Source organism: Arachis stenosperma, chromosome 9 (genome assembly GCF_014773155.1).
Source record: "Arachis stenosperma cultivar V10309 chromosome 9, arast.V10309.gnm1.PFL2, whole genome shotgun sequence".
Taxonomy (NCBI): Eukaryota; Viridiplantae; Streptophyta; class Magnoliopsida; order Fabales; family Fabaceae; genus Arachis; species Arachis stenosperma.
In genome coordinates, this window is record NC_080385.1 from 82,305,022 (window position 1) to 82,313,835 (window position 8,814).

At 36.8% G+C, this 8,814-nt stretch overlaps 1 long non-coding RNA gene across 2 annotated transcripts; it reads left to right on the forward strand.

Annotated features, from left to right (window-relative positions):
- The first annotated feature begins 4,983 nt into the window (after positions 1-4,983).
- LOC130951047 (uncharacterized) lies at positions 4,984-8,457 on the forward strand. 2 transcript variants are annotated; one of them, XR_009073822.1, is made up of 5 exons: positions 4,984-5,476; positions 5,771-5,831; positions 5,971-6,043; positions 7,360-7,536; positions 8,201-8,457. It is a non-coding gene; the product is annotated as an uncharacterized LOC130951047 (long non-coding RNA). The 2 variants fall into 2 exon arrangements; XR_009073820.1 differs by lacking the exon at positions 5,971-6,043 and having other exon boundaries at positions 4,995-5,476; positions 8,201-8,455.
- The last annotated feature ends 357 nt before the right edge of the window (positions 8,458-8,814 follow it).

An 8,814-nucleotide genomic window follows, 5' to 3' on the forward strand; every position in this document is an offset into this window, starting at 1 on the left:
CTAGCCGCCGCCTGCGGAGTTTAAGCCAGCTAGTTATATACAGACACACTAAGTTTTAAAAGTAAAACAGCTTATACAAACTTCCTCTCATAGTGAGCCTCTAGGCAAAATAAATAAAAAAGTGAAAGAAGCTAAACAAAATAATAAAAAAATTCAGAACATAGTAAAGATCCTCCGCTCTATCACCATTAAACAACTCACCGAGGTGGATTGCGACCAGCACATGGAAAACAAGAACAGAGTATGGAATGAGAACCGAAGATTCTCAATATGGTAACAGTACCCAATGATGTAAGATATAAGACTCCTGGGCTCTAGAGGTAATCCTAGAGCTTCATATCCATCATGAGATTCAAGCTTAAAACATACATAAATTAAACCATTAACTTTAAAACCACAATGAAAAAGGGTAATCTAACTTAGCGGATTTCTAATCTAATAATTCTCTGTTGTCCCATAGCCTTCGCCAGCCTAACCGCCATGCGATCCCATCGTCACCGCCTTCTAAACCTCCTCAATCCCAGTAGAAAGCACAAGTAAACACAATGCAAACAAAATACAAGTATAGCATGTATATCAAGAAATTCAAGTAGCATTTAGTCATGTTATACAATTAGGCAAGAAATTTCAAGTCGGCAAAGCAAACAAGCAGATAGAATATGCACATGATGAATGCCTATCCTATTGGCTGTGATATCACATTGTCGGTTCAACTACAAACCCGACACATCTCCATTGAGATGTCACCCTTCGGTCTCATAATGGGAACCCCCCAAGATATCATGCCCGGATCACGATCTAGGATGCCAGTGCCTGCACACTATAGTGATTTCGAAGGGATGCGAGTGGGATACTCTTGCCACGGACCTCAGATAGGAATGTAAGTGAGACTAACCACCAGCCTTAACCGCCGTCCCTGCCAGGCGCATAGTGTCTCAACAATCTCAATATAAAATAGTGATTCAGTGGTTTTCAGAAATCATTTTTCAATATATCAGAGATCCATTATTCCATTCCGAGTCCCAGACTCGTCTTAACCACCATCAATTCATAATTTCCACAATTCATAATCAGTGATCATCAACACAATGCTTCGCCTCCTCACTAAATCAAATCTATCCTCAATACTCAAGAAATCTAAGTCTCCATTTTCTAAACTTTTTACAAGAAAATATCTGATTAATTTCATCTCGAGCCCTCTCTATGTTATGACACCTAAAAACAAGCAAAAGAGTCTTATATAAGTGTCACAGAAGTTTACAAGCTTGCCGGAAAGGTAAAACAGTTAAAAATAATAGGTTTATTGAAAAACAGGGTTGTGTGCGTATGCATAGGGTCGCAGGTACGCACACCCAGAAGGATTTCCAAGAAGTGTGCGTACGCATAGAGGTGTTCATACGAACAGAGAGTAAAATTTTCCATTCTGTGTACACGCACAGATACGTGCGAATACCCTCAACAGAATCCACCTTCCAGTGTGCGCGAGCACATGAGGTTGTGTGTACGCACAGCTTGCAAATTTTGCAGAGTGTGTGTGCGCACCAGAGTGTGCTAGTTCTCCCAACAGTAAGCACCTCACTATGTGTGCGTGCGCACAAGTGTGTGCGTACGCACATTTTAAAAAACTCATAGGGTGTGCGTGCGCACAGGGCTGTGCGTATGCACAAGTCAAAATTTGCCACTGATAAGAGCACGCGCACAGCAGTGTGCATGCACACACAAACCAGAAATCATAAATTCCACATCACAGAATTCAGATTTTCGACGCCAACTTCTAATGATCATCATATCTTTCTCTACAAAATTCAAATTTCTACAAAATTTATACAGTTTTAAAACTTTCTGAATTATCTTTAGTTTATAATAAAATTCAAACCATTTCAAAAAAAAGTAGCTCAAGATATGATCCGCTGAAGTTCACCAAAAGTCCATTTTTACCAAAAGTCTCTAAACCTCAATTTTAACGAAATCTCAATCCAAAATCTCCTATTTCACATTCAAAACAGTCATAATATACCTAGATCATATTCACATATCCTTCATTTCATTCCACAATCTAAAATTCAATTTTTTATCATCTCCATACCAAATCATCAATCAATTCATTAATCTCTCAAACAATACACAACAACATCACACATCAACAATTCCTCATACGCAAATATATCACTTACCACCCATCATTACCACAATAGTCACCCAACACCAATCTTAACACAACATCAATAATCCATCATCATGCAACATAAACTCAAAGTCATTATACATCATAATCATCAACATTCAATTTCAATCCTATCCTATGGTTCACTAGCCTAAGTATCCAGAAATATTATATATTACATAGAGGAAACCAAAAACCTACCTTGGCCGATTTCCAATATGCACATAACACCACTTTGAGTCCAAACAAGCATTCAATCACCAACAAATCACTAATCTCACCTTCAAAGCTCCAAAGCAACTCCAACAAGTGCAAGAACTTAACTAAAACCATATAAATTACCATACATCAATACCTAGGGTTTCTAAAAACACAAATTCACAAGGTAAAGAGTTTCCTTACCATTTTCGATTATTTTTGGGGCATAAACCACCAATAGCCCAACCTTAGAGACTACCTGATCAATCAAAACACAAAAATTCACTCAAAACCAAAACCCAAATTTTCGAAATCCTTAAGGCAGTAAACTGGGCAGAGATGAGTGAAAATCTTAACACAATACCTAGCTAGAAGTGACGGGCTCAGCAAGAAATTTGCGTAGCCGCGATGGCACGCGAATCGGAGCACCGTAGCTCAAGATATGGCCACCAGAAGTTGTATGTGAATAGTAACACTCTCTCTTTTAGCTCTCTTCTCTCACCTCTCATGCAGCTGCTGTTGTGTGTTATTATGAAGGGGAGTGTGGCTGAAATGGCCATTAAAGAGAGTATATATGTGTTGGGCTTGGGCCCAACTTAGGCCCGATCCAACCCATTAGCGTTTTTGGTCTATTTGGTCCAACTTTGGGCCAAACCTTTAAAATTAGTGTCTAGTTTTCAACTTTAATTTATTTCCTAAAGTTTTCTACTATTTTTATTATTCTCGCAACAGTACCGGACAGTCTTAAGCCGGTACCGCCGATTAATTTATCGATACGCGTTTTTATGAAATTTTTCGAAGAAAATTACATTTTCCAACTCAGAAAAATCTACTGAGTTCAAATATCATATTTATATTTTCTAATTAATATTCTAAAATTTTGAACCTATTCCGGACAATTAAATTATTATTATCTTAAGTTAATTAATCGATTAGTTAATTCACGGTTCTTACATAAAACGCGTTTCAGAAAACGATAACAATAAGATATAAGTAAATAGCCACAAGCCGCGACCTGCGAAGTTTATGCTGGCTAGGGTACAGAATTTAAAACTAGTTTGACAACAGTATTTTCTATCTCTTTTAAAGATACATCATCGCCTCTACAGGCAAATTGCAAAATAAACATGAGAGATTCTAAAACTACAAAACAGAATCAAATAAACATTGCCTCCTTCCAGACGAATCCAGCTCACTACAGAGCACCAGGACCTGCATCTGTAAAATAGAAAATATATACGGAATGAGAACCCCTGACCCATGGGTTCTCAGTACGATAAAAGTGCCAAATAAATACAATGGACTATAACATAAATTCAATAAGCATATTAAACTTCTTACCTCGTCATCTCCATCCTACATACTCATTAATCCATAACTTGGCAACTATCATAGGGGATTCTAATTCTAACCCAATATCCTTCATACTTTCACTACCTTCCAACTGAATAATCTAAAAACCGAACCATCCTTCAAGTAATTCAACATCATACAAACACAAACAATACATACAAATAATGCACGAGTAAGGCAAGTAAGATAATTAGAAAATAATCATGAAATATGACAATTAGGCAAACCCAAACAATTCAAACATATGCATATGATGTATGTCTATCCTAGTGGACGTGAGCTCACATATCGGTTAAATTGCCAGAACTCGACACATTCGGTAGCTAACCTGGATATGGTCTCTAGGCTGCGCATCTCGAGGAGGAACTTTAACGAAGGAGAGTGCCTTTCCACCTTCTCTTGGAGGTATCACGAAGGAGAGTGCCTTTCCACATCGAAGGAGTACGCCTTTCCACCTTCCCCACATCCACGTCACGACAAGAGAGGGAATCCTCCATCCTCAACTTGCCACACATTCACATCACAACAAGAGAGGGAATCCTCCATCCTCAACTTGCCACCCGATAAAGTCTTCAGTTAACTAACAGGCGGGATCACACCCAGAGCTTGCCATCTCAGCCATTCTAGCCATACTCAGTCATCGCCAACCTCAATATTTACTTCTCAATCCAATCACATCACAGATCAACTCTTTTCCTTCTCAACTCTGTCATCAATCATACATCATCATCAATTTAGCACATCCTCAACCACAATTTATCACTCCAAACTTTTCTTCACTTTCAAGTAACCCCCTTCTCAAAGCTTAATCCCGTCAGTACACTTAAAACTAATATATCGGGTCTAAACACTACAAGAAAAAAGGTCTGTCGGGACACTTTTTTCTTGCCACGCTTTTAAAGCGTGGCCAAAAGTGATCAATGGCCACGCTTTTGTGAGGGTAGCCATTAATTTGTGATTTGCCCATGCTTTTTTTTGCCACGCTTGAAAAGCGTGACCATAGAGGGAAACCGATATGCTTTTATGAGGGTGGCCACTGATTTGTGATTTGGCCACACTTTTTTTTGACACACTTAAAAAACATCGCCATAGAGAGAAATCGGTATGCTTAAAAAGCGTAACTAATTTGTCTTCCAATGGTCACCTTTTTAAAACGTGCCCATATCATGTGTTTATTTGGGCACTCTACAAAAGCGTACCAATAGAGTTTCCTCCCCCAAAATTTAGTTTTCCACCTATTTTTTTTTCAAACACTTTTCTTTTTTGTTTTTTCTAACTTTTCGCTTTTAAACCTGTAAGTGATAACATTATAGACTTTGTTTCCAAATTCATCTCAACCCTAAAGAAGCCGTCGCACCCACTAGCAGCTCGCCTTCATGTTCATCACCTTTGAATCTCACATTTCTATCCCATTCCCCTAACCCTAATTCACGCAGCAGTAGTGCCTCCCACTCCCTTATTTTCAGCATTCGAGCACTTCTCCTCGTCCTCCATCTTTCTCCACCGCCATTATTTCAGTCTTTCCCTCAACCCTCACAGACTCGGCCCCTCTCTACTCTCCTCCTCAACGCCACTCATCCCCTCCACCGTCGCAGTCCCTGGCTCACCCTTTCCTTCCCTCGCAGTCACAGCGGCCGTCGCCCGAAGTCCGTCACTCGAAGTCGCACTCCGAAGCCGTTGCCGGTTGTCCTCCTCGAAACTCACCCGTCGCTCGTCGTCCTCCGTGGAACTTGCAACCGCTATCGTCCTCCGCGGTACAACGTAATAAATAGTTGCATTCCTCTACACATCCTTCATCCAGCTCTCTGAAACTCTGCATCTATTTTTCTTATTTGCAGTTATTTGTTGAATTTCTACCTTTTTTACTTTTAATTATTTGTTCTAATTTTTTTGGATCTAATTATTTGTTCTTGGTTGTTATTATTTTTTATTCTGATTTCTTTGTTATGATTATTTGTTACCGGTTCTAATTTTTGGTTTTGGTTTCTCTTGTTTTGAATGTTGTTTCTGAACCGATTTCTTATTCTGAATTTTAGTTCTGATTTGGTAATGCAGGACAACAGCATTAATGTTGGCATTCTGTGAACATCTTTGAGATATCTACAGTCTTACTATTGTAAGTGTAATCAAATTTTGGCATTCAAATCATTATTTGATCTTGAACACAGTTTTGTACACAGTCATACATGGTTTCTTTGTTTGTTTTCTATGTGGGACCTTCGTTTTTTAAAGAATTATCCTCAAATTATGATTAGGACAAGACATTGATCTACACAACAAAGAGATTGTAAAACTTGTAGTGTTTCAACTCACACCAACCAAGACCAGGTAATGTTTTGAGCATGGTATAAAGCAAAAGTGTTTAAGCTTAAGCTTAACTAATTATTAGAAGGCATTATTAGACCCTGGTTCCTACAGTATTCTTGCATTGAAATCTATGAATTATCATTGGGAGTTTTTATTTGTTTAGACCTGCATCAATTCCTTTCTTGCATTAACTTCTTAAGCACTATGGTCTACTTTTCATTAGACAAAATAATGATTTGGCCTAATGATACTTTTTCACATGTACTTTATTTTCTTTTGCTAGGCATGCATGTGTTTTTCTTATGTGCATTTCTTTTAATTACTATAATTTTTTTTCCTTGCCTTATTGAGGGAGTCTACACTTGCTTAGGTTGACTTCAATGTCGGTCTTCAAATTATTAAGTATTCAATGTGAGAATTGACACAAAAGTTAGGATTAAACATTACTTTAGATTAATGTTGAAAATTTCAAAGCTCTTCTTGCATATCTTTCTTTTTGATTCATATCTTTTTTCCATATTTTTCTATTGGAGAAAGACATGCATTGGTTATATTAAAATATGACAGAATAAATTTAACATGTGGTGGATGAATTATAGATTATTATAACTGTTTTTAAACGTTTGTACTCTTTATATATGCTCCTTTTCTTGATCACTATAACGACGTTGCTTGCTCTTGATTTCTGGTTAGTTAATTAAATGGAATAACTTTTTTACTTCAAAGCCTAACAACTTGTATTTAAGCTTGTGTAACTTTATGTACGCATGATGACAAGGTCTATAGTAAAATAACAAATTAAAGGGAATGCTACATAATTAATTTTGTGATGTAATTAGATGAAAGAACGGGTATGTTTGGATAACACCTACTCCTCTCCGGGTTTCTTAAACAAAATTTGTCTTCTTCTGGTTTACCAGTATTTACTTTTATATATATGTTGCTAACAAATGAGGGCTATACTTCTTTTAGTACCATATAGTAAGAGATAATTGGTTCTTTGTAAACTATCACATGAAAAAATCCTAATTGGTTCTTTGTAAATTTGAGCTGATGTGTTTTACTATGCTTTACACTTAATTACTTGAGTACATCTACTACCGGTAAACTAGACAAGCATTTTGCAGTATAAATAAATAGGTAACGTGGCACCGTCACTCAACTTTGGTATCTTGGCTTAATTTCTGCTAAACTGAAGCAATTCACACGTGCAATCTATTTATATTAAAAGAGAAATCACAGCCAGAATTTCTATGATCTCAAGAATTAATCTTTTTTGGTTTCCATGATTAGTGGATGGGTTTTGGAATTTTGGGTTTGATCCTTTTTCTCTGCAGATGTGAGCTGGTAGAGTTTTGTGGTGGTGTTCATGAGAAAATAGCTTCAGGGTTGTTTAAGCCTTTTGTTTCTCACCTCAAGTTTGTGAAAGATGGGATCTCTAAAGATGGATACTCAATTAAGCTTCTCCCTCCAAACAATTCTGCATTCTGGTTCTCCAAGGCCACCTTTGAAAGGTGATTATTCCTGCCCCCCTTTTCTTGGTTTCCCTCTTTTCACTTTTATTCTTTTGTGGATAATCACGGTGTTTGTAAATGATTCTTCATTTATTCCCCCTGAATCAATGAATCAATGAGTCGATTACCATTGCATTGAAAGTGCTGAAGTGCTTTAGATATGATTGGGAATGATTTTTCAAATGCATATTGACTTAGGTATTTCTCAATGTTCTTAATTATTAGTTAATTAAGTAGGGATTGATGAATGAAATCCAACTAGTTGAATGATGACTATCACATTAATCATGGAATTAGTTAACTTGGTTTTATAGATTTGGAGAATAGAGATTCATTTTTTGTTGGATACTTTGATTCAAACTATTTCGACAATAAAATTTGGAAAGTAGTCTATGACATGTGCATTTTTTTATGATCTCGTGTATTTTGCAAATGCATTTGGAGCATTGTGTTTGAGGTATGAACTGGAATTGATTAGCATATTAAGAAGGTTCCGTGTATTATTATGCATTAAGAGAAAACTGATTCTTAAATGCTTATAGGGAAGCCTGCATTATGAATATCCTTCATACATGCTTTTTTCAAGAATTATGAGTGTTCCTTTTGATTGTGGTATTTCAACTGATTCAATGCATCATCTGATTTTATTTATTTTATATTCTAGGAGGTTCAAGCTTCACCTAAGGAGGCAGCTAAAATAGTGGTTTTGGTCATTGATGAGGAAGGTGTGGAGTTACCCATATCAGAGCTTGTGAAAGGTGTCAATGAGCCAAAGCTGTTTTGGTCTTCACACGAACTGTTTTCTTGTTCTTCAAATTATAAATTTTATTGTTTTTGTTGACAAATGTGATGAAAGGTTATGTATGTTGGATTGGTTAATTTAAAATTATATAAAAAAATTCCTTTGTTTAAATTAGTCATTCAAATTATGATGTAAAATTATATATCAATTTTGCAATGTTTAATTAGGAAGATTCATAAACAAGTATTGCTATAAGTATTTTGATCTAACTGATTGTCATATTTTTTGCTATTGGCACGCTTTTTAAGCGTCGCCATATCTTTTCGTAATCATCAACAGCCACGCTTATCAGGCATAGCCATATTTTCTCATATTGGCATGCTTAAAAACTGTAGCCATATCATCCCCTATTGGCACGCTTTTGAAGGGTAGCCAAAACCACTCCATTGGGCACGCTTCCAAAAGCATAGCGATATGTACACTTTTCGGTACGCTTCTCAAGCGTAGCTATAGGTTAAGACCTATGGCCACGCTTT